Source organism: Vanellus vanellus, assembly GCF_965231255.1.
Source record: "Vanellus vanellus genome assembly, chromosome: 3".
Taxonomy (NCBI): Eukaryota; Metazoa; Chordata; class Aves; order Charadriiformes; family Charadriidae; genus Vanellus; species Vanellus vanellus.
Window position 1 is genome coordinate 98,130,654 of NC_138907.1, and position 27,248 is coordinate 98,157,901.

Here is a 27,248-nt window from a genome sequence, read left to right on the forward strand (position 1 = left end):
GAAACAGGGGCGGGGAGCCTGGGAGGTATACAGAGGAATAGTTTGAGCAGCCAGGGATCAGATTAGACAAACTAAAGCCCAGATAAAACTAAATCTGGCCACGGACAATAAGACAAACAAAAAATCCTTCTTTAAATATGTCAGCAAGAAAAGAAAGACTAATGAAGATGTGGGCCCTCTCCTGAAAGAAACACAAGAACTGGTTCCCTTGGACAGAGACAGAGCTGAGGTACTCAATGACGTTTTGCCTCAGTCTTCATTGGCAAGGACTGCAGCCAAACTGCCCATGATGCAGAATGAAAAGGAGAGGATTGGGAAAATGGAGAACCACCCACTGTAGGTGAAGATCAAGTGTGAGAACACCTGAGGAACCTGAAGGTGCACAAGTCCACGGGACCTGATGAGATACATCCATGCGTCCTGAGGGAACTGGAGGATGAAGTCGCTAAGCCACTACCCATCATATTTGAGAAGGCGTGGCAGTCTGGTGAGGTTCCTGCCAACTGAAAAAGGGGAAACATAACCCCTATTTTCAGAAAGGGAAATAAGGAAGACCCAGGGAACTACAGGTCAGTCAGTCTCACCTCTGTGCCTGGCAAGATCATGGAGCAGATCCTCCTGGAAACTCTGCTGAGGCACGTAGAAAACAAGGAGGTGATTGGTGACAGCCAGCATGGCTTCAGCAAGGGCAAGTCATGCCTGTCAAATTTGGTGGCCTTCTATGAAGGGGTTACAGTGGCAGTGGACAAGGGAAGGTCAGCTGATGTCATCTACGTGGACTTCTGCAAAGCTTTTGACAATGTCCCACATGATATCCTTGTCTCTAAATTGAAGAGACATGGATTCGACAAATGGACCACTCGCTAGATAAAGAGCTGGCTGGACGGTCGCACTCAAAGAGTTGCAGTCAATGGCTCGATGTCCAAGTGGAGAGCAGTGACAAGTGGTGTTCCTCAGGGGTCAGTACTGGGACATGTACTGTTCAACATCTTGTTTGGCAACATGGACAGTGGTCTCAAGTGCACCCTCAGCTAGTTTGCTGATGATACCAAGCTGTTTGGTGAGGTAGACATGCTGGAGGGGAGGGATGCCGTTCAGAGGGACCTGGACAGGCTGCAGAGATGGGCCCATGACAACGTCATGCAGTTCAACAAGGCCAAGTGCAACGTCATACATCTGTGTCGGAGCAATCCCAAGCACCAATACAGGCTTGGCAGGGAATGACTGGAGAGCAGCCCTGAGGAGAAGGACCTGGGAGTGCTGATTGACAAGAAGCTCAACACGAGCCACCAGTGTGTGATCGCAGCCCAGAAGGCCAACCGTATCCTGGGCTGCATCAAAAGAAGTGTGGCCAGCATGTCAAAGGAGGTGATTCTGCCCCTCTACTCCACTCTCATGAGACCCTGCCTAGAGTACGGGATCAAGCTCTGGAGTCCCCAACAGAAGAAGGACATGGACCTGCTGGAGCGTGTCCAGAGGAGAGCCACAAGGATGATCTGAGGGCTGGAGCACCTCTCCTATGAGGAGAGGCTGAAAGAGTTAGGGCTGTTCAGCCTGGAGAAGAGAAGGCTCTGGGGAGATCTTATTCTGGCCTTCCAGTACCTAAAAGGGGCCTACAGGAGAGCTGGGGAGGGACTTTTTACTAGGGCATGTAGTGATAGGATGAGGGGGAATGGCTTTAAAGTGGAAGAGGGCAGGTTCAGATTAAACATTAGGAACAAATTTTTCACTTTGAGAGTGGTAAGGCACTGGAACAGGTTGCCCAGAGAAGTTGTGGATGCCCCATCCCTGGAGGTGTTCAAGGCCAGTCTGGACATGGCCTTTGGCAACCTGGTCTAGTGGGAGGTGTCCCTGCCCATTGCAGGGGGGTTGGAACTCGATGATCTTCAAGGTCCCTTCCAACCTAAACCATTCTATGTTCTATGATTCTATGATTATTGTTCTACGTCCTTTATTCTCATGTCCTATTATTAATTGGGAAAATGAGTAAGGGTTGATTCCTTTCTTGAAGGAGCATATAAAATTAACTTAATTAAACTGGTAGTTAGGTAGGTTGATAGTAATGTCAGGAAGAAACAAAACCATAATCATCCATGAAGGATCTGAATGACACTTGGGGGGGGGGGGGGGAAGTAAAAACCCAAAGGCAGCAGAGTAGGTGAACTGTGTGTAGGAGAACTGTGTAAAGAGTAAAAGTTCCTAGAGTCTTGAATTGAAATCCTAAATAGCATGTTGACATCTGAAAAACACTCTAGGCAAAGTGAAAGTTTCTTACTTTAGCTAAACTCTTCATCTAAATCATTTAATGTTTCTAGCAAAAGCCTTTTGACTCATCTAAAATTTTACAGCCTTGCATACCAGCTTGTGGCCTTTTTATACCTATCACATCTTACAGTGTCCTGGTTTGAGGACATAGAGGTAGTTTGAGGGTTAGAGATATATCCCATAAGAGATCGAGCAACAGATGTCTGACATCTTCAGTTGTATGTGAGGCAGTTGAGGATATTCATAACATAAAAATATTATTGCTTCAATGTGTTATTGCTTTTTAAGGGTAACATTATTAAAAGTTGTACAAAAATAACTCCCTGAAATCCCCAACATAAGTATAACAGCATATCTGGCAATATGAACCTATAGTTAAATTTATTGTTATACCCATAGAAGTTGAATTTTAAATATAGAAGAAAATTGCAAAGAAAGGTAAGCCTGTCTGGCGTCACAGAGTAGGTCACCCAAAATCCGGTGTGTTTTGTTTTCCTGGTGTGTCTTGCACTGTGCTGTCACCTTACATATGAATCTTTTAAACTGTGGTGGTTTGTATACCTACCTGTTTGTGTACTTCCGCCTATCTAGTAAGTTGAACTCAGTTTTCTGCTTATCTACCTCCCATTACTTCCAGTATTTGGGCATTCCTGGTTACAGATAGGCTTAATTGGAACAGCAAGAATGGAAGTACTCAAATCTGCATATCACTTAGCCTCATGGTTAGTCAAACACTCCTGGAATGAGTGCTGGAACTAAGAAAAAGCTCAGATTTGAAGCATCTTATTTCTTGGATAAGCAATTGAATAATGATTTTATTATGCATAAGCTTTTATTCATTTTTATTGTCATTTTTGACCCTAGTGGAATTAATCAAAATATGTCTTTAATTGATTCTTGTAAGTTTCACTAGAGAGGGAGGAGGTACATCTTCATATACACCAGAATTGTGTTAAGCATATGAGGTAGGTCTTTGATTCAAATATATTGTGCTCAAAATGAAGAGAACTGAAAATACTGATTTTTTACATATTATTTTTGTGTATATTTTAATTCTAAAATAGTTGTGGTGAAGACCACATTCACCTTCTTTATCCATGTGCAACTCCAACAACAGTAAATGCTAAGCCAATTTGTGATAAACATCCATTTTACTGCTAAGCACTAGTAAAGTGATTTAGAAGGAAGTGTGGGAGGGGTGAGATGTAGGATGAAGACTATAAACCTGGAAATATATGTGCCTAATTTTACGAAAAGATGAATATAACAGTGAAGCTAAAATCAATAAAAAAGACGAGTGCTAGGGTGGAAACAGCAAGTCAGATTTAAGTACAGCACAGAAACTCTGCTGGGTGCTGCCATACAGCATGATTATAATAAATTGCAAAGAGTGAATGGAGAAAAAATCCTGAGTAGAGCCATTTCTATCCTGAGGATAACCTTATTTTGATTTGTGTATTTATGCATGCTCATCTTTTTTTTTTATTTATTTATTATTGCAGATATTTTACAGTGCATTGACTGCACCATACTGTTTCAAACAGAAAAATTACGAATTTGGATATGAGTGGCTAGGTATAGGTTATTTTATCACATATTTGAAATTGGTAAGTAGATATAGCAAAAGGTATATTATTATATCTATGCCTAAATGCATGCTAATACTCAATCCTATTATGAAAGTTTCTCAGGATTTTTTCATCGTTCTTAGATTGTGCATGCAGTCCTCTTCTACAGGTTGCCATCTAGCTTTTTTTCTCAGAAATGCTTATCAATATGTAATTATAATTAATTCTAGATATGACATTCCACTTTGAGGAATTCCACTTAAGCTTCTCTATATTTTTCCTTCAAAATAGTTTTAAGGCTTGGCATATTCTTAATATTGGACTAACGTGACCGTACTCACCTAGATCACAGTTTTCTATTTCATAAACATAAGTGCAACATATTTTCCCATGAAATCATGCATACTCTAACAGAATGGTATCTATAAAATAGTTTACTTCATTTCTGCAAATCAAGTTATTTGTGAAAGGTGGGGAACAGTTTATTACCTACCTCATCTGGATTAACACTTTTCTCATTAAATGTAGCAAGGTCTGCTTCCATGTACTTAGTTCCATTAGTGTCCAGCCATAACTATTACTCTTCCTGAAAACCTTGACCTTGTTCTGGTTATTGTTCACCTATAGTCTATCCTTTCTGATGAAATACCTCTTTTCTATTTTCATTTATAGGTCTAGATACGTTACATGTTTTATAAGATCTTTCAGCTTGATTTTTTTAGGTTTTCCTTTACCTTTCTTGACTTCTGAAAACATGGCTGCAACCATCTGTCATGGTTGGGTTTTTTTGTTTGTTTGTTTTTGTTTGTTTGTTTCCAAGTACTTTTTTTACTTGCTATTTACTTTCTGAATTTATTCATACCATCAGCTCAGGACCCCTATTGCAGAACCTCACAAACCAAGCCAGACCGACTAACAAACGAAAACCAGGATTTATTTTTACAAGATGGTAACAAAATCAAACAAAGTTTCACTCTAACCAAAACTGCTTTGACAGTCCAACAAACACTAACAGTCCACAGGTTCAGGCTGTTGCTCAGGAGTTAATACTACACTGCCAACTTAAGAATTCTTCAGGTTTATGGTTGATTACCCAAAATGCGCATACTCACCTATATAAGATGAGCTCTCTCGATCTGTACAGAAGATGTACTGTAGGTGGCATCCCAACACCCAGGGAGAACCCTCAACTGCAGACCTGCTGCTCTGAGGGAGACTGACTCAAAATGGCTCTCTTGTGGGGCCCAGTTTATAACCAATTCGAATCTGACTTGTGGTCATACATGGTCGTGTAGCCCTCCCATTCGCCAAAGACCTCAACTTCTTCACTTTTCAACTGAAATTGCCACCACTGTGTGGGCGTAACACAAACTGTGATGGGAAGGGTTTTGTTGGGTCTTTGTTATGTTTTCACAGGCTTTTGTCAGATCTTGTCTGTTCTTTGTCAAGGCTTTATTGGGGCGGGTGCATCTGCCTGGGACAGTGTGCTCCCCTTCCAACCTGACCTTTATCTCCCATAACCCTACCCGAGTCATAACCACCTGTGGTGGTCATAATGGGTGCATGTAGTCATGATGGCTGCATCCATCTCAAAGTGGTTTCAGGTAGACAGATAACACCACAATAGTCAAGGGCTAACTTGAGTAATGCTGGTACTGTGGTCGATATGCAAATAAAAAGTGAACACCCAAGAGCCCTTTGAGCCCTCCTGCACAGCAGTGGGCTGTATGCCAGGATCTCCTCTTGAGTAGGGATGCTTGTCAAGGTTACTTCTCAGGATTCAGAGATTCCTTGCCACAACAGATTCTTGGTAAGTGACTAATAGCATACTAATTTTTGACAGCTAAGTGATAAAAAGGATTGATTGCACATATATAATCCTTTAGACAGAAACTGTTGACCAAGTCTGGGACTAGGATTGGATCCAGCCACATGTAGACTCCTCTGAGAAGGAGTTTAGAAAGCAAGGGGGTTCTTTCTGAACCTTGGCACAATGGGACCATCTCCCTGACAGTTCTGTCTGACCCTGTCCTCTATGCAGTAAATAACCAAGTGTGCCTTGTCATCAAATCTTGTTAAAACGCTGCTGTATTTACTATCAAACTTTGTTAAATCCCTGTTTTATATCAAGAAATATATCACCGTGTCTTTCTACAAGTGAAGCGTGTCACTCCATCCGCAACACTGCCACAAGCCCTTCTCTGGGCTGACTTCGGCCTGCTAGACAGGTGGGTAGAATAGGTAGGTTCCAAGTACAAGAACAGCCAAGAAACAAAGTAAAACAACAACCCTATATAGTAACAACTACCCCCAAAAGAATACTTAAGAAATAAAATAAAAGACTGGTCCTATTTAATACTCTCCATCTAGAGAACCAAACTTAATGCATCCCCAGTGCAGTGAGCTGGTTCTGGAAACTTCTCAAGTTGCAGGCAGGTCAAGAAAAGCTCAGACAGAACAAGCCTGATGACCATCAATCCTGGGGCCTTGCAAGTTCAGTACAAGGCTTACAGCAATACTCTAACCAATTACTTGGTCACAAAGAATGGAAGTCTCAAGTCTCAAAAATTTCAGAGAAATAACCATTTAGGCAGAGGACAGAGAGCTCTTGTAAGTGTCCCAGTGGTAATGAAAGCTTTCTGGGAAAACTCGCACTTTCTTAGTCACTCAGGTTAGTAAACCGCAGACACATTTGTAAGAAACCAGTTGTAATTTTCTAGTCCTTGTAAACCTACTAGTTTCTTTATTCTTGTCTTACAGTCTGCCTACTGTGTTTTTATTTTTTACTTTATCCCTGCTAGAAACTGACTGAAGTTGATGCTTTTTAACTGTGAAAAAAAAAATCATAATCACTGAATCTCTTATGCTGAGAAGGGAAAGTCATTTGAAGGATTGTAACAATCTCTCATTTATTCTAAAGCTACAGCTGTAGTCTCTCTAGCTGATGGTGCATGATGAATATACAGTGTTCAGCCTTTGCCGTGGTGTATTTCATTCCTTTGTTCATCCTTTACATATGGCATTTATCTTTTCAGAAGAGAACGTATATTTATACAGTACACTGCCCTTTTCAAGCTGTACTTTAGAATTTACTTAACATCTTAATAAACAAACATGGAGGAAAGCAAAGAATTAAATAGATACCAAATTTAAAGAAAGGACTAGGGTTTTTTGTTTGTTTGCTTCTTTTAAATATTCTAATCTTATCACTAATAATCACAGTTTCATTTTACTTCAACTGACTGAATTAAGTTAGATTGGGCATTCTAGTTGGTCTTCTCCACAGAACAGAAACACTTTACATGAAATTGAAATGTCACCATTTTTTAGGACAGTAAAAATACTTTTAAAGTAAACTATTGTAAAGGAAGGAATGGTTTGAATCCAAATGGAATTTGACTTTTATAAGAATAGTGACAATATTGACTTCTAAATTAGGTAGAAGACAAGATATGGCTTGCTTTAGCTATCTAGGAACATTAACAATTGTTACATAAATATTGACTTACTTTTATCCATTGCCTTTACTATTATTCAATGAAAAAGAAAAAGAAAAGAAAACATTTTTCTTTATCTAAGGGTAGAACATCTTCAAACTAAATCTATTTTTTCAGTATATTCTGTAACTTGTAGTAGTTACAATATAGTATATGTATAGTTTTTTATGTGACTGTATTTTAGGAATAAAATCCAGTAAAAGCCATTGTGCAAGAATTAGGAAGAAAAAAAAGAAAACAGCTTTATAGTTCACCGGGAGACTACCGTCTTGTTTATACTTGCACTACATTTTCTGCCTTTACTTCTTCCGTGATCATGTCCAGAGTTATAAATATTTAGTTATATACACTAATACAGCAATTCCCACTTCTGTATTGCTAATACTTGTAGTAAACATAAGGAAGATATACCTCATTTTGTTCCACTTAGCTTTACAGCCTTTGGGGTTGAAATATTCTTAGAATTATGAATGTTACAGTGCACAAGAAAAAACTTTAGGTTTTGGTGCACTCACAATAATATTTGCATATTACTCTACAATGGTATTCTGCTTTCATTAGATTCAGCTTCAGAGTGTGCTTACATACTTCAGAATAAAGAATTCATGTCATGTTTGTATCACTTCATGCTTTTTATATTAGATATCATTATGGACCGTGAGAAGGATTAATGAAAATATTTTTCATCTATTTGCAGATGTGATGCTTAGGGATATGGTTTATTGGTGGAGTTGGCAGTGTTAGGGTTATGGTTAGACTCCATGATCTTAAAGGTCTTTTCCAACCTAAGTGATTCTATGGTTATATTCTACACAAAACAATGTAGTTTATACTTAGAGATACTATCTGGCAAATATAGGCTTCATATTATTATTAGAAGTCAGTACCACTGTTAAACAGCTGAGGTGGAATTTGTATTATGTATAGAAATATCATCCTGCATCTCTAACTTTCATCAAAAGAAATCATACCTGAAAATGGATATGTGGCACATCATAAGCATTAAAGTTAAATTTGTTTGGAAAAGAGAAAGAGAGCAATTGTTGTGAGTCACATTTCCAAAGCTACATTTCAGTGACATACTATAGTGCTTGTATCAGATAATGATATAAAAAGGTCCTAATCCAATCTACAAGATTAAGATATGCATATCAGAATTTTTGTGTCACTAAACTCATGCAGTATCTGAAACTAGCTTGTCAGCACTTATCTAGTCCACTTTGTTTAAAGTGTCTTGTCACTCTCACCAATGTTTCAGGAATACTGTCTTACGTTTCATCACCTTATCATTACTAGTTTGGGTGAGACTTTTTTTGAAGAAAAATCTCTAATTGACTTCAGAACATAAGTCCTTTTTGAAATTGATGGATGAGTAGAGTGTAGATGAAGGTTCTTTTGAAAAAGATTCTTATTTAAAATTACACTTTTTGATGTCATCTTTTCTACTCTTTAAAAAAAAATACCTTAATCTAGTTTCAAAAGCAAATAAAAATATTTGTTTTAATTACAGGGTCTTCTTTAGGGATAATGCATAGTGTCCCATAGCTAGTGTTCAGCCTATTACCAAGAAGGCTGAAATCCCTAGGCATCCAAGATAATTTCTGTTGGCTACCTCTTCTGAAAGTGTAAAACACTGAGGTCAGGACTGAGTTCAACATCAAACACGTGTAAAGAAGCGTGTTAAGTTATGTGAGATGACTTAGGATATACTGTCTGGCTTCCAGCCCCAGAACAGCCTGGATTTCCCACAGGTCTTTTATCCTATCTGTCAGCCTGATGCTGACGCATCAGACGCCCTAAAGCATCTAAAGTTTCACCACATACTTATGTTTAGGCAACAAAAGTCCCCATCAATACAATTGGTAGAACCTACACAGCCATTCAGCTGACTAAACAGTTTGTGTCATCTGTGCAGTGATCTGAGTCACTCTTTAGGCTCTACTGACTGAGGGGACTAGGAGTGGAATTCAACTGCTTACATATATATGGAGACGTGAAATGCCCTATATTCAAAATGTTTCTGCAGGCTGGCAGCTATGTCACAAGACTTATAGGAGACCTATTTTCTTCTAGAGTAAAATCTAGAAGCAGAAAGGATGTACTGCCTCAACCAAATGGATGACAGCTCTCTACATTTAAGCAAAGAAATCCTGTCATAGATCCTCACTGATTATAACAGGAACTTAAACACCTAGCTCACATGTAGGCATTTATAAATAAATGTCTTAACTGAGAGTGGAATCCCACGTTGAACATGTAAAACTTAATTTAGCTGCCCATATGTAGACACATCAGTTCCATTTGAATCATCCTATAGTGTACACTGGTTGAGCTGCAGCTGTCATTCAGACATACCTTGTAGGGCTGCCTACAGGTCCTGTGTCATGTCTGCCAACCCTGTCCAGAAATTTTGGACATCTCCCACAATATCAGAGATGCTATTAGTTGCCCATATGTGGCAACTAAATTAAGCCCCAATAAGGTATGAACATGCTATATATATATAGCATAATATATAAGCACACACACATGCACCCCCCCACATCCTTGATGTCAAGTACTATGGGAGGATGTAAAAGAAGATGGGCATGGCTAAAACAAGCTGGGAAGTATTATTGCAGATCTTACTCGGGTTTTGGCTGATGGGAAGACGTAGCCTGGGATAGCTAAAACAAAGGCAAGTCAATGTTCTTGGACGGCTCATGCATCAGAGGTAGTATAGTCTGCAAGGAGGAATAACTTTTGACAACTGTCCACAGCTATTCTGGGCTATGTCCCACTCATCAGCCCATTCACTCAGAAAATGTATGAATGTAATAACTTGAGTATTCTGCTGTCCTATCCAGTTGGCAATTTTCATTCCTACTACAGGGGTATGCCAACTGTAAGTAGCAGTTTTGCCCTTCCATTGCAGTTTATAAGTGAATGTATTAAAGCTGGCAATAATTTCGGGACACCTTATAGGGTGAATTTAAACTGCTGTGGTTCAGAAGTTGTTAGATGAACTCCTGAGCTAATTTTACACTGTGCAAGGGGAATCTATAAAATAAATGAAAAATGAGCAAAGAAAGAACAACCATAAACATCCTGTGGAAAGCCATGCTCACTGATATGTCAGAGCCCAAAGCTCTTAATTGCCTTAATCTAGCTGTAGCCAATTGCTTAGTAAAGTGACTAAATGACAGCTGAGGAAAGAGTTCATTGATTACAGTTCTTGATGTTTGCCCCACAAGAAAATGGCCACTACATCGTCTTTAGAAAGGCAAGTGTATGTAACTGTACAACATCTGTAACATAATATGGCACATTGTAACTACAATGAAATCATCAGCTTACACCCAGAAGTACCCTCCACATAAAAAGCCAATTATTAATAAAATAGATAAATAGGTATTGGGTGGGAGAGGTGGTGGGGAGGAGAGTTTAACCTTTAGAAATTTTGTTTCACTATAAACATGCATGAAGAAACAGTTTAGGAGGGATTACTTTGCAGAAGGGATGATGACAATGGTAAGTGGGACTATAATTAAGTCAGTAGATAAAACCATTCCTGGCTGGTGATGAATAAAAGTCAGTGCTTTGTGCATTTCTATGTAAAACGACATGATAGCCAAAACCCTTACTTACAGAAGAAAAGCAATCATATTAAAAAAAAAAAGTCATAATTTTCCCACTCTCCATGATGTTGCTAAAGGCTGAGTGGTCAAGCATCATAGTTTGGGTGGAACTGGCCACCAGGAAACCGAAAGATGCTCCCCCTTACTTCTCCTCAAAGAGAGAGTTGAGAGAGAGAGAGAGAGAGACTTATGAGTTTAGAAGGAACTAAACCACTTTAATGAAATATTAATAATAAAATAAAAAAATATAATGGAATATATACAAAATTGTATCAGCCTCCCAGGATGATAATCATGTCACTGGCTGGGACTGGGGAAGTCCCAGACTGGACTCAGTGATAGACGGGAACTGGATTCTGGATCTGGATTCAGGATCAGGATCAGGATCAGGATCAAAGGCAGATGAACAGACAGAGTCCTCCTCTGGTGTCAGCCATTGAAGAAAGAGGGCTGACCCTTTGATCCCTCAGCTTTTATACTGAGCATGAGGCAGATGGGATAGAATACCCTGTTGGTCAGTTTTGGGTCACCTGTCCTGTCTGCTCCTCCCAACACATGCGACACCTTTACATTCTTCCCTCTGGCTTGGTGCATAACAAAGTTAGCCGACCTTGGTTGTTATAAGTATAAGCAAGAGCCTCTCTGCATACCATGCCTTGGCATCAACTATCAACATAGGTCTTATCACTCAGAGAGCAAACAGTGACTGAAAAAATTGCTGTTAATTTCAGTAGTTAGAAGAGGCCTCACTAAGAAGTAAAGTTACTGAACAAAACTGGTCCTGTTTGACCTCAAACCAGGACACCAAACAACTGAGTTACCATATAGGCATTCAGGCGCTTTCAGGATGCAGTTCTAAACAGAAGGGCTTCATTTGTGTCATGGAAAAAAAAATAATAAAAAAATATGGTCATGCTTCAGTTTACTTTGCCAAGTAAAGATGCATTCTGTTACACAAAATTGTTTGCAGATTGTTATGCAGGTCCATGATGCTTCCCCTTAAAGCAACAAAGCATATTGTTCTTACCTAAAACCAGGAATTCTCTCTGATGCAGAAATGAGATTTATGAGTCTGCCTCAGGACCCACAGTGTCTTTCTCCAGGTATATAGAGGAACCCAGGCTTTTTATCATAGCATTTTACATGCATATCAATGACTTTTCAAAAAGAAGAAATGAACTGTGAAAGTAGGAGTAATAATCTAAAGCATTGATGAGGGTTGTTGGTTTGTTTGTTTGGTTTTTTTTTCTCTTTTAAATATTTTCATCATGGATATAAGATTGTAATTGTGTAACATTTGCAGGCTGTATGCTAGTGCAACATCATCCCTGACTTTCTTTTGTTTCCATACTTCGCTATTTATGTCCTGTAAATCGTGTAATTAAACTTGGCATTACCGAAAAAGTAGTTAACAGAAAGTAATTCATATTCATTTAGAGAGTAATCACATCATTATTTAATTATTATTAAGCAGACTTTCCTTTGAAAAAATGTGATACTTCATTTGCCCCATGAATATTTCACATATTTTAAAGGGAACAGTAAGTAAACTTCCTTTGACTATTTCCCCATGACAACATCACAGGAAAAAAATAGATTATTTTTTTGAGCTGGAAAAATTGAGTTATTTGCATATGGAAACGTTCTGCTGCTTTTTGAGGAAAGAAATGGTATGTCAGTGCATGCCCTGCTTTATGGGATTACATTAGATATATTCAGTTGTTTTTTAAAAAGGAATGAAAATCATAGTTATACTGGGAAGGTGTGACAAATAAACGCAGAACAAGAGATTTTGGTTTTGTGTAAGTGCATGTACTTCAATACACTCATGTTGCAAAGATTTATCTCTAAATACTCTGAATATTTTACACGATAAGGTGAGACAGAATAGACCCACAATCAATGTATGATGAAAGTGTTATCTATGAACTGTTGATGTGCCTGTGATCAGATGGGGTCCATTAGAATATTCAAACACATCTGTCAGGGGAATTACAAGGTCATACATATAATAGAGTTGAAGCCCTGGTGCATTCCCTTGATCTTTTTAGATCTCTTGTTAATAAACTGAAAAGTTGAAAACATTATTGTTAATTAAGATCTGAAAGAAGACTCATGACAGCAAGAAAAAGAATACCTTTTTGATGTTTTTTTTTTTTTCTGAAATGACTGTGCCGATTCGCAAAAGCAGATGCTGTATATTAAGCACATACCACATTAAATCAACAATTCTCTTTGTTTTGGCACCTTTTCTTCCCTCAGTCCTTTTGGTACTACTCGTCAAAAGCTTCCTGACATGAATATTTTTCAAATAAATCCATCTTTTGAGCCTTCTCTTCTGTCAAGCTGCTTAGGATATTTTTTTCATATATGGAATGTCTTTAGACTAATTCTCTGTTATCTGTCTCCTCTTGATATGACACCAATGTCTTCATTATTTACTCCTTTTATTTGAAAAGCTTTTACCCTCCCTAGGAATGAGTGAGGACTGCAGACAATAGCAATTAAGATTCTGAGCACACATTTTCCTTGGTTTGTTTGATTTAGTATCTTGAATTCCTTCTTTATTTACCAAGAAGGAATATCTCCTTTATTTCCTCTCACTAATTTTCAGGTCTTGCTAGGCTTACAAAGGGTCTTTTTGGCTAAAGGATAATATTCAGTGAAAAGAAACAAACCAGATGAGAAAAGAATGGACCTTACTGTAACAGACATTGTTTAATTTGGCTCTTTGGGGATGGCTACAAATCCTCCTTATTTTTGTTGTTGTAGAAATTACTAGTCTGGAAATAAACTGTTGAAGACAAGAAATTTCATTTCTCACTGTTTAGCTTTTTACACTAAGTATGACAATCGCTTTTCTAAGTATCTGCCTTTGCTTGATTATGTTACAGTTAAGTCGGTGGCTTTATCTCAGTCTCTCTGCTCTGATGGCTTCATAATTCTGATAATATTGAGAACACACGTGTAAGGGCTATATAGTTTTTCATTTGAACAGCAACAGAGAACAAACAAAAAGATGAAGGTGATATTTTAAACCTTAATGTGAAGTAAAATTAGCAAATGATCATATATTATAGGCACATTGCAATTCTTGCTCTTATAACAAAGGAAGAAAATAAACCTTCCAAGACCTGAGAGCTCAGGAAAGTAGTCAAGTATTTATCCCGGCCTTTTTGGCTTAATTCCATATTGGTTAGCCCTGAGTCCAAGAGATTTTAACTCATCATAATGTGAAACATACCTTATGACACATTATGCTTATTCTTCAAAATTGTGTTACTTCATCTGACTGTAAGTGTGCCAGTAGAATTACTAATGGTCTCTGGAATAAAGACTTGGCCCTAAAACTCAGATTCTTGTTCAACTTAACAACATACAAGAAATAAAATCTTAGTGAGAGGCGCCTTAATTTTATTAATCCCTGCCAGGACAGAACATTACAAAAGAATATTACAAACCATTATAGCCTTCTAACTACCCCAGAAATGTTACCCAAATCTGTGAGTGCCAGAATATACTTATAGTTTGAATCTGAAGCTGCTGAAACAAAGCCCTGTTACTATTTAAGATTTTTTTTTTTCTCTGTGATTACTCCTTTTCTTCTTGATTTTATACAAAAATAACCACAGATTAATGAAATAGCTTGGAACTAAAGTCCAGATGGATGAATAAAATGAAATTAAATTATCCTATCCTTTGCTTAGTCTAATAATGAAGTTTGTATTGAAATTTTTTTCCAACACATTATGTAATTTTATTTTACATGTTTTGCTTTGGGTAAAATGAAATCTAAAGAAATAAAACATTTTTATAGTATCACAAATTAGCCTGATCCTGGAAAGTACTGTTAATTAAATGCTTAGTGCAGGCCTTAAGAATAAAAACTAAAGTAAGATTTCTTAATGCTAAAATTGAAGAAACACAGGAACAAGAGAAAGAGAAGTCTTGAAAAGAGTGAGAAACAGCGGAGGGAACACCAAGGTGAGAGCAGGAGGAGGAGGAGGAGCTCTCCATGCCACAGCAGATACCCACACTGCAGGCCCTGGAGGACCCCATGCCAAAGCAGGTGTGTATTTCTTGAAAGTACTGTAGCCCATGGAGAGCCCATGCTGGAACAGATTTTTCCCTGAAGGGACTGCAGCTAGTGGAGAGGGCCAGCACTGGAGCAGTGGAAAGGTATGAGAGAGAAGCAGCAACAGAGAGAAGCAGGTGTCTACTAACCATGCCCATACAATGCTGCTCAGAGGCTAGAGGAGTTGGGAGTTAAGGAGTGAAGTGAAGGAGAGCTAGGAGGAAAGGTGGTGTTTTAATGTTTGTCTTTTTTTCTCAATACCCAAATCTATTTTAATTGGCAATAAATTAGATTAATTTTCCCCAAGCTAAGTCTCTTTTGCCCACAAAACTAACTGATAAGTGATCTCCCTGTCTTTACTCAGACACATGATTTTTTACATCCTTTTTATCCTTACATCCGTTTTCTCCTGCTGTCCCACTAAGGAAGGGAAATGAGATAGTAGTGGGGGGGGAGTTTGGCCCTTAGCCAACACTAACCCACTATGGATGCCTAAGTCAGATGATGAACTGTATATATGTTCTATAATGTGTCCAGTCAACTCCATGTTGGTGATTTCAATTCACTCTTTTAACCACAAAGTAATAAATTTACTTCCGATTTCTTCAAATCAATTTTAAAGCCCACATGTTGTTATATTAACAAATAAAATTAATAAACATAAAAAATCACAAACTTCTTGAAAATTATGAAAATTGTATTTATGGATTGACAGAATCACAGAATCACAGAATGGTTGGAAGGGACATCTGGATGTCATTTGGTTCAACATCACTGCTCAAGCAGGATCACCTAAAGCCCAGGCTCTTGTAGAGCTGGTTTTTGAATAACTCCACTTATGGAGACTCCACAACCACCCTGGGCAAGCTGTGCCAGTGCTCAGTCACCCTCGCAGTGAAAAAGTGTTTCCTGTTGTTCAGATGGAACCTCCTGTGTTTCAGTATGTGTCCATTGACTCTGATCCTATCAAGGGTACCACCACAAAGAGCCTGGCACTCTCACTTCAGGTATTTATATACATTGATGAGCTCCCCCTGAGCGTTCTTGTCTCTAGGCTGAATGGTCCCAACTTTCTCAGCCTTTTGTTATATGACAGTTGCTCCAGACCCTTAATCGTCTTCATGGTCCTTTGCTGGACTGTCTCTTGTATGTCCATGTCTCTCTTTTACTAAGGAGGCCAGAATTGGACACAGCACTTCAGGAGCGGCCTCACCAGTGCTGAGTAGAGGGTAAAGATCACCTCTCTCAACCTGCTGGCAATATTCCTAATACATCCCAAGATACCATTTGCCGCCTTTGCCACAAAGGGACATTGTTGGTTCATGTTCAAGTTGGTGTCTGCCAGGTCCCCTAGGTCCTTTTCTGCAAGGCTGCTTTCCAGCCATGTATTGGCATATCAGAGGATATATAGATTTACATTAGATCAAGAAAATGACCGAATGGAGGAAAATCTCTCTTTTCATGTAGTTAGAACATTGTAACTAATTCAGCTATCAAAAAATCAATGGATCCTTTACCTGGAGAGAAAATATCTCAACACTTATTCCCCAAAAATGGACAATAGAAACTGGATCACTTTCAAGGCTATGAAAAACCCTCCATTCTACCAGAATGATTCTGAATATCCTTAAATATATATTTATATATAAAGTGTATGATGATCTGTACATTGCATTGCAGAGTAACATAAGCTATACATTACTATGTTAGATTATGCCGACATTCATCCATGACATATCTTATAGTCATTTTCCTAATAAATTCAAACATTTCTAGCTGTATAAATATAATATATAACCATTAAAAAGAGGACTGCAAACTTAAAGATTGTCAATACAGCACTTGAATATTTCTTTTTTATGTATTATTCAGCATGTAGCATGAGGCCTTACTATACAAATCTTGTTGGATGTAAAATCAGATTTTTTTTATTCTTCATGAGCTAGTTTATAGACATTTAGTCTGTACTTCATAAATATCAATATTGGAACACTTCACTTCTGAGTTTGCAGTACTTGCTGAATTATATTTATTTTCTATGAATTAGTTAATCTTGTTCTTAGGAGTTATTGAAGCTGCATCTTATTGACAGAAAACAAAGATCCTATTTTTAGAAATTAAGACTGACAGATCAAAGATTAACTGTCCCAAGAGACACTATGTTAGTCTGAGCACTTTGTTAAAATGATCACGACAGAATGGGGAAGAAAGAATGTTCTTCCACTTGAAACTAGCAGAATGACTAGGATTTTTGCACCTTTATCTGTAGTGTGAAGAATGTTTTGCTTCCAAGGATCATCTGGGCATATTTCACTCTTTTTCCGGGTTTTAAAGCACTGGTTGAGCTTTTGATCTCTTCGGAAAGCTTTTGTGCCGTTTTGTTTCTCTGTCTTGTGAACTACAACACACATTTGCTTGTAGGATTCTGGGGATCACTAGTTCAATGTTTAATGTGTATGTGCTGACAACTGCAGGAAATATATTCAGCCACCAAATTGCCATTCTTATTGTCTCCAGTATGAAAGATGTTATCATCCTTTTACACATGGATAATTTAAGTATAATAAAGCAGCAATATTTTAACATGAAAAAAAAAATGTAGCATTCAGTTTTCACAGACTAGGAGCTGTGTGGTTTGTTTTGCCTTTTTTTTTTTTTTTTTTAGGGTAGATAGATTATTTATGCAAATCTAAGAGAAGTTTTGATTGAGTTATTGTTGCGTACTGTTTTTTTTTCCCACAAATTAGGACCAAATTCCTCAAATCAAGCACACTTAAAACAAGAAACCTCTGGAAAAATTTGACAGTAGTTCAGATTTACTTGGGGATTAGCTCTGGTTATGTTAGTTACTTCAAAGACAAAGTTTTAGGAATCCAGTACTTATACTGGAGTCTGTTACAGTTAGGTAAATACATGTTCTCTATCTAAGCTACGTGGAAAATTATATATGTTACAATATAAGTCACAAATGCTACTGTGTGAATAGGAATTAGGAAAAAGTGCATTTCAGAGTATTTTTGTCCAAGGTATAGAAGTATAATTTCTTCATTCTCACCTTAGCACTCCTGTAGACAAAGATTTCTTTCAAAGAGGTTCACTTTTTTTGAAATACCAAGATCATTAACTGCTTTATTTGAATGGATAGCAAGTAAGGAGTGGTTCTGTGACTTGCCCATACAAAAGTAGGACATGAGGAGTAAAGGATTTTTGGCTCTAGTTTTCTTATCTACATGAGAATGTCTGAAATCTTGATTCAAGTCATAATTTTATCTAAGGTATCTTGTTTTGCAAGTTATAGAGTGTTTCAGGTGGATGGAGTAATCAAACAAATCTTTTTGTTGATTTATTTTTAGTCAAGACAAATTAATTAGTTTATACAATGTCTGACAATAGATTTGAGAATAGTTTTAGCTTCCAGTATATGAAGAGTCACTGAGGCAAAACTGAGCTCTGGAATCCAGGTCTTCTTACTTCCAGCTAGGTTTCATCAGCGGGGTTGAAAACTCAGGGTCTCCCACACAGAGCAACACCATTGAACTGAAGATGGTAAGTAATACCAGTAAGAGAATGTATGGAATGGCTTTAGATGGAGACAGAACGGATTTGAAGTCACAGATATTTACTTAAAGTAACAACCTAATCAGAAATATTTCATTTTAAGCTTCAGGTGTGCTTTTTGTTGGACAAAGAAATTCTTGTCCCACTCTTGACTTTCACACACTTTTAGCATCTCATGGTAATGTGATTCTCTAACCTTCTCCTGGTGTAGACATTTTAGTTTTCAGTCTTTAACATCTCTCAGATCTTAGCTGTGTAGTTCATTCTTGCCCATTTTTTTGTTCAGCTCTTTCCTTCTCTGGGGTCCACATGTAATAATGTATTGTCTATATACTCTGGGTATTCCTCCTCAGACATGTTCACCCTTTCAGCTGTTTTCTAGTTCTGTTAAAGTTCACATTTCCAATGTCTTTTCTTAACTTCTTTTCCAGCTAATTTCCTCCTCATTCCAAACTTGTTTCCTGTCCTTTCTCATTCTACCTTATAGATCTCTTTTCCTCATCCTCCTCTTCCTCTAGACCTCTGTCCACCTTCATGTGCATCTACCTTCAACAGTTTCTTTATCCTAAATCCTTTCCCTCTGCAGTTCTGGATTATATCACTCCAAGACTTCCAATCACAATTTTTTCCCCTTTCCAGATAAAGGGAGATTAGGCAAATAATATAACAAGCGAAGCACGTAGTGATAGTTCCCCAGAATTCCAGCATTTTCACTCATGAACTTGAGCCATGATATTTGTTAATTCAAAACAGCAATATTATTCTAAATACATACATAAAAATACACCACAACTCTTTCCAACTTTCACAGAAGCGGCTGGAAGTCAAATAAGATCAACAGCAGGTTTCTTCTGAATTTTGTTGCGGTCAAATGAATGCTAGGTCCTTGGATAGGAGTAGGAAGAAGTGAAAGACAAAAAGGTTCAGAGGTTCAGAAAAGCAGGCTAATGATCATATCCTTATTGACTGATTTATTTTGTAATACTTTAAATTAGGAACAGTTCTGAATTATGCATCAAGACATCATTTTACTGCAATCTATGCACATCAGAGGTAAAAATGGCACATCTAAAACTTTTGACATTTTAGTAATTATCATATTACCACGTATTTTATTTCCTCTTCATTGCTCCTATAGTCATTCATTATACAATTTAGTTGCACTATGTTGTGGGGAAGGGGGAAGGTATTAAGATTTAGCTTTATTTTAGCTGTACTATAAATGAGAACACAGCTATAATGTAACTTTGGGTGATATTCCAAGACTTTGTTCTTGAGATTTCAAAATTCTTTGAAATGCTCATATTTCTGTTAATGATGTATTAACAAAATTATATTATATATAATATATAAACATTATAAGTAGAATGATTTTCACTTATTGTATAGATACTGTTAATATAAAATAATCTTTAAATAACTGTATATTGAAAAGTATTTGATTTACCTTGTGTATTATGACAACACAATTTTGTCACCAAAAAATACAAACAACCAATATTTTACTGAGGTAAAATTTTGTCAAATATTGTTGACATGGGTTTCAATAAGACCACATAGAACATTCTGGCTTAGCTGGGTTTTATCGACCCAGCTATTCTTAGATCACATGAAGGTTTTGGTTTGTATATACTATATAAAAGTTTTCAAATTTAGGTTTGTATACACATAAACCTGTGGAGTACTTTCTCAGTTTGGTTCAGATTTCTGTCTGTTATACTCATATAGCATTAACCATATACCATTTTTCAGTTTTCATAGCAAAAATTTGAAAGATGATAGAGGAATCTTAATTCCATTCTCTTATCTCTGAAATACTGAAGCCTTGACCTGTGCTTCGTGTTGCATTACTGCTACTGTAGCAGTATTTTGTGATATCATGAAAGGGATTTGACTTTGAGTCCTATGCTCAGCAGTCTAATTCCTTGATAGAGTCGCAAAGGTACCACTTAACAACTGCAATGCAGGGAGGATTCTGAGTTTCTGAAATAGTTCTTATCACTGAACTGAGGTCCATTCAGATAAAAACTTTTTCCTAAGTTATAGAAGGCAAGGAGGCCTGTTAATATATATGTAAGTCCTTGGAAATCTCATAGTGTTAGTTCAGCTTTACTTCGTATTAGATTTGACAGTTCAAGGGTTTGTTGTTTCTGTTCTTATGCACATACATTTGAATATTTTCTTTTTGTTCTCAGGATTCTTTAAGATCTGCCTGGCACCTAAAATAAAGTCACTATCTTCTCCCTATAGAACACTTGTTTTAGATTTACTGTAACATCATCAACAAAAGTAAAAAACAGGTAACAGAAAAAAAGAAAACACAAATTGGTGACTAAGAAAATAAAAGCCTCTTAGTGAAACTGGTGCATCTTAACAATATTGTTATTTTAACTATATTGTAGCTGTTAGGTCTACTGAAAAGGCCTCTGAAACTAACTGAACTGCTAAGTCTACTGAAAAGCTTTTCGGTATTTTGAAACAACAGCTGCTACATTGACATGTCTTGATATTCTGGAACATGAAGAAACACATGCTGAAATAAGGAATACATGACAAGGTTCCATGTGGCAGATATAAGTGCTTCTTGAGTTAAACAAGTAGTTCTTGTTAAACAATCAAACAAAAAGGCATCCTCTATGTTAATCATTCCTTATTTATTTTCTTCTTTTAACATTTGCATCTATGAAATTTTGATTGTAAATGCCAGAAGAAATCTTATTTCATGTCTTTAAATCCACATACTGGCCATTAAAAATTAAATAAATATAAAAGCTAAAAGGAAGTAAGAAAAAAAAAATCATGTATAATAAAAGTTTACTCAGTACTCAGCAAAGTATCAGTTCACTAAGAAATTACACTTTTCTTGGTTGACATAGTATTTTTTCTCTAAATTTAAAGTTCATTGCAATTTTATTCTTTAAGAACTCTTGTTTTGCTTCTTCATTACATGCAAAGAGCTTTGCTATTTTATCAGAAACGATTTTCATATCATTTGATATTTTCAGGTGGAGTAAGTAAATTACATTCGTGTATACTACATCTTTGCTTTTGGGATCTCCCTGCAAGTCCTTCAACTTCTCTACATGGCCTTATCAGCAGGTTTTGTATAGGTGGATGCATATGAACAATTAAGGTTTAGCAGGTAATGTCCCCAGAATTTCCCATATACTGTTTACCAACAATTAAGGATATCGCTCTCTCCTCAGAAACATACCGAAGGTAAGAAAATATTTTAATTCCAGAACTCAAACACCTAGAATACAAGCTTTTGTCATCCCACCCTTTTCATGCTCAGTAATGAAGGAAAGGACAATGTCTCTTTGGAAACTGAATATCAATGTTAGCTTACTACTTACAGCATATCAAGGTATTACAATTGTTCAGGCATTTTTCTCTTTTCCAAAAGAAATTATGAACATGCTTTGTGCACTTAATTTTTAAATTTGCTGCTCAATAGAGAGCTCGTAGTTAACCTCACACTAAAAACTCACTTGGAGGGAGAGGAATTCGATAGAAACAAGGCAACTGCAGCCTCTTAGTATCTTCTACTTGTGCATCAAAACTAGATTCTCTGTTTTTAAAGACAATATAAATGCATTGCAATGTTAACCTTCTTTCATTTCAAAATACAGAGTAACACACAACTTATTTCTCTTGTAAATGTATATTCCCTGAAATAAATGTTATATCTTTCCATCAAGCTGTTAAATTATTAATTAAATAATAACCCATGACACAGAAGTGACTTTGGAAAAGAGTATTGGAATAAATCTAATCTTTTCCTGTTTAAATTTTTAGCCCCTTGGGACGACATCACACCTGGGAGTATGTAACAGAAGCACACGAGTTACAGAACATCTATACCATTTATTGTTTTGCAGATGTGGGCCATATCTTCCAGAGTGGTTTATAGCTATCCTCTCACTTTGAAATGAATAAATGGAAAAACGTTAATGGAAAACTTGCAGTTTTTCAAAACCACATAATGTGGGTAGAACTTGAGAAAACAATTCTTATTTTATTTCTTTCATTTCTTTGTTATTGTTATCTTCTATCTGGGGAAGCAACTTCTGCAAGTGAGCAAATAAAAATTCAGAACAGGTTGGGTTTTTTTTATATATTAGTTTGTCTACAAATCAAGCAAGTTAGTTTCCTTATCCCCATTGTTATTCAGATAAAATTTAACACTAGAAAATCTAATGGTAAAAAGGGTACTTGACTTTGATAACTTCACCTGACATGTTTTAATAGCTCAAAACTTTATTAGGAACTCAGTGTTACTGAACTTTTCCTGCCCTGCCTCTTCTACCAGTTGGTGGTCACATTTGCACCAATTAATCCTGCTCTATAGAGCACATCCCATTCTGTGCCTGTATCAGTTCTGCATCTTCCTACCTTTCAAGCTCTATACTTTTCTAAGTTTATTGCTGTCTCTTTTTTGCAAAATTATTCAGTCACAGATTTCAGATGAAGAAAGGCATCAAAGCTGGTTACTCTTGTGGAACTGATTGTTAATCTGGATGCTACGATGCTCTTGGTGGAATTCCTCTATTATAGAGAAGAGATACAGAGAAATAGAATATATTGATCTCCCACGTCCAATAAACCTTTTAAATTTTGCTTACACAACATATGTACAGTACTTCGTATTGTTTGAAAATGAGAAAAGCTAACTTTTATGAGGTATCTCAAGATAACAGTATATATTTTTTTAATCTCCGAAAAGTTTAGGGAAGATGAAAGCATAGCACCAAGAGAAAACTGTTATTTAAGGTTCCAATCTTAGTATCGATTTTAGGAAAATGACTCCCCAGAAACACAGATAAACCCAGATATAAATCACTGTGGGAATAGAATTTGATGGGTTACAGTCTTTTCTACAGAATTGAAGCTGTGGACCCTGTCACGAAGAAATATATCTATAATAAATTCGGAATCTAGGCTTCATTCCCTGTCATACAGTGTTTCAAAATATGAAACAAATGCCTTATGTGTGCAAGGCTTTGTACAATTACCCTTATTTTACAGAGGTAACTAAGGAAGATAATATAAGCCATTCACACAAGACAGCAGAACTGACAAAGGATGTGAACTCATGAGTTCTGTTCAGATCACTGGATCACATTCTCTTTTTTCGTGTTGTTTGTTTTTTTGGCCTTTTCCATCTGGTTGTTTTAATTTCTGTTCTACTAGAGGCAAACAGAAGCTGATTGGATATTCTTTAATGTCACTGTTACCTCTGCCATGCACTAGAGGATATTTTAAGACAAGTGACACAGTGAATTTTCTAATACTTCTTTAAAAAAACAATAAGCAAAGAACTTTTACCAACACCTAAGTTTGGGAAAAAAAAAAAAAAAAACAACCCCAAAACAAAGAGAAGAGTTTTACAAGTTAGGCTATCAAAGTAAAAACGCAACAAGGATACTATAAAGAGAAAAATATTAATAAATTTAGTTAACTTTTAATTAAATTTAAATATTCCAATGATGTTATCATTAATAGTCAATAAAATTTAATACCGATAGTAGAGGACAACAAATTTCTTTGTGCTCTTCAGCTGAAAGCACCAAACTTCTGCCAAAAAGAATGATTGTTATATATACTTTTGCTATGGTTGCAGGACTGCTAATTTATTAGGTTAAGCTGTGCCATGTCAAGAATGTAAAGGGAGGCATATGTTTTATAATCATTTGATACTCCATTCTTCCTTGCGCAGAATGTCAAAAGAAAGAGAATGCAAGTGTGTGCCGCAATTTGAAAAGATTATTGATACTGGAGTGATGCTGCGGTGGCCAATATTTCAGACAGCTATGCTCTACCTTGTTTTGAAGAAAGGTGCATAGAAAAACATAGCCAGTAGATGTTATCTCCAGTGCTGTAGATGGTGTGTTTTCAGGTAATGCTACTTGTGTGCCAAAAAGAAATGACTGCTGGGTTATGCAGAATGGTGGAATGTGGAAGTTCTAAAAAAAAAAAAAAAAGATACTTAGCCTTGCAGTAACAAATTGGACTAGAAATTATATTTAATAAATTATACAACCTGGAGATGTTTGATAAAAATTTTAGCAACGAACATTGTTAAAGAAAAAAATAACCTGCTAAGTATTTAATATATTTCATATTCCAGTACACATGAAAATATCAAACATTAAAACAGAAAAGGTACGTGGCGTGTATACTAGATAAGCAGTGAAAAACAATCTGGAATAGGGCAGTACATATGAGTTATATTTTTAAGGAGAAGCAACCTGAACAATAGATAGTGTTACAGATTTTTAGAAGGATCATTCATTTGTGAATACTGAACACTGAGCAATTCAGTCTAATGTCCTGAGTCACAAAAATTGAACATAAATGCTCCAGCCACAGTATTTCATTCATGCTGAAGAAAGAAAAAGACAGTAAAAGGAGTTTAGATTTTTTTTAAATTCTGTACGTATATTTCATGTTGGAGGTGAAAATACTTTTTAATGAAATTTTTGTTAAATCCAGTGGGAAGGTTTTTCAAGATGTTATTCTACAATAGTTAGTCTTAAGATGAATTTCTTTTTTGATGCTTTTTCTCCTCCTCTCTCTCACACTCTTTAAAACATAATTTTTTTCTTGTACAGATAGAAATGAAAAGCTCTGACAGAATCAAAAGACTCTGGTTGTGATGCTCCCTGAACCCTTTTAGAGAAAGAAAGCCTTTAATACTGTTATGCAATTCACATAGGTATAGATATAAGAAATGACCCTAGATCATTGATATCCATACATGGTGTGAATTCCATTCATGTACTTGTTACTCTTTTGGGTTCAGAATTGATTGTATTTTTAAGATATTGGGGCTTTTTTGAATAAAATTTAAAGAATTATGAGTTTTTAAAATTAAATTATAAATAATGTTTGTTGCTTTTATAAGGACTTATTCCCCATTCAGAAAAGATGTAGTTTAGAAAACTTTCAAGGATTTCTTGCAGCTTATGACCCTCTGTTTTTTATATTATATTGATTCTGACTGGCAATAGTCTACCTGCGTAGCAAACTTTGTATTAATTGGATGGATATATCAAATATTTTTATATTTTTGCACAATCAGAAACCCTCACTTATCTAGCAGACCTGTATAAAGCCTTCTATTCTGTGTAGGTCTAGGAAATTTTTTCTCTCACCGCCCAAAAAAAGTGCTTAGATTTAGTTTAATTCAGATTTTCTCCATCTCCATTACTTTCCAATCCCAGAATAAGAGATCTATTTGATTACAATGATAGTGTTGCAGTCTACATAGCAACAATGTTTGAACTTCCCAGACAGTAGAACTGAGAAAATTGTAGAATGTTGGGGAAAGGGAAAATATAATCCTAAATAATGCCATTCATAGATATAGTATGCAAGTGTTAAAACAAAACAAAACAAAACAAAACAAATCAAAACACCCCAGGTGCTTATTTCTCTAGCTAACCAACAGGAAAAAAGTTAATTAATATATGTGCCAATTCAGTTATATTCAGCTGTTTCTGGGTTTTGCAATTTTTCTCAGTTAATAATGGAGCATCACGTCAAATTTTGATAGATCATGACTAGTCAACTTCTCTGCTCATTAGTAGAGCAGTACATTCTTCCAATAAGATTGTGCAGAATCAAGACCGTTTTCCAGAAAGTTTTTAGACTTGAATGTAAAATTGAAATGAATAGTCCTTCCAAGATTATAGACAGCCTGAGCTTTGCTATGGTGAATTTTGTGAAGCCAAAATCCTTCTTCTTGCTCCCCCAACACACTTGATATATATTCTGAGTAGATTATGATATACTTGAGTGTCAACGTGAGATTCAGAGTGAGCATAGAGTGCCTACAGGCATGTAAAGACTTTAAGAGATGATATGCAACGGACTCAATTCATCATATCTTTGTACCTTAGACACCAGTGTACTGAAATTTGAGAACAAAGTGAGTATTTTACTGGTGATAATATTTCCATATGCAATAGTCTTGTTGAACTAATTGGAAGGCTCTGTAAATTAATAAAATAAAAATATCCAATATGAAATAGATGTTTTATTTAAGAAATGCATGATATACCCTACAGTACATGCCTCCACATCTGACAATAAGATCAAATACTTCTTACAGATATTTAAAGGAGTCCAAAATTTCCTGTAAACCAGATTACTGGTCACTTAATGTTTTATCACATTAGACTAACCGAAGTTCTAATTAAACTAGCTAGCTGAAGTACTGAGATAAATGCAGTTCTGAAATTAATTTATTATTTTTTCATCGGAGGAACCAATGGTGGAAGTCCCACTCCAAATATGTATATATTGATTCAGGTGTTGATCTTAGGTTTGATCTAAGAATTTTTTATGTTATTATGTATGCCTCTGAAACACCATTTGATTCATGCCACACAAACTGAAAGTCAAAACTCACTTGTGAAGGAGCTCATATTTGTAATAAAGCTAATAGAAATTTTTGCAGTAAAATATTTCTCCTTTGAGAATGCTGATTTGATGAAAAAAGACTTCTTCATATAAATGGGTCAAAGTTGTTGAAGATTAAATTTACTGTTGACTGTGTTCCTACATCCAGTTATTAATCTGGATTGCCTGTTTTCTAAATAAATTAGTGGTATCTAGTATAGAAGAAATTTTTTTTTATAAAAAAAAAGTTTCCACAAAATAC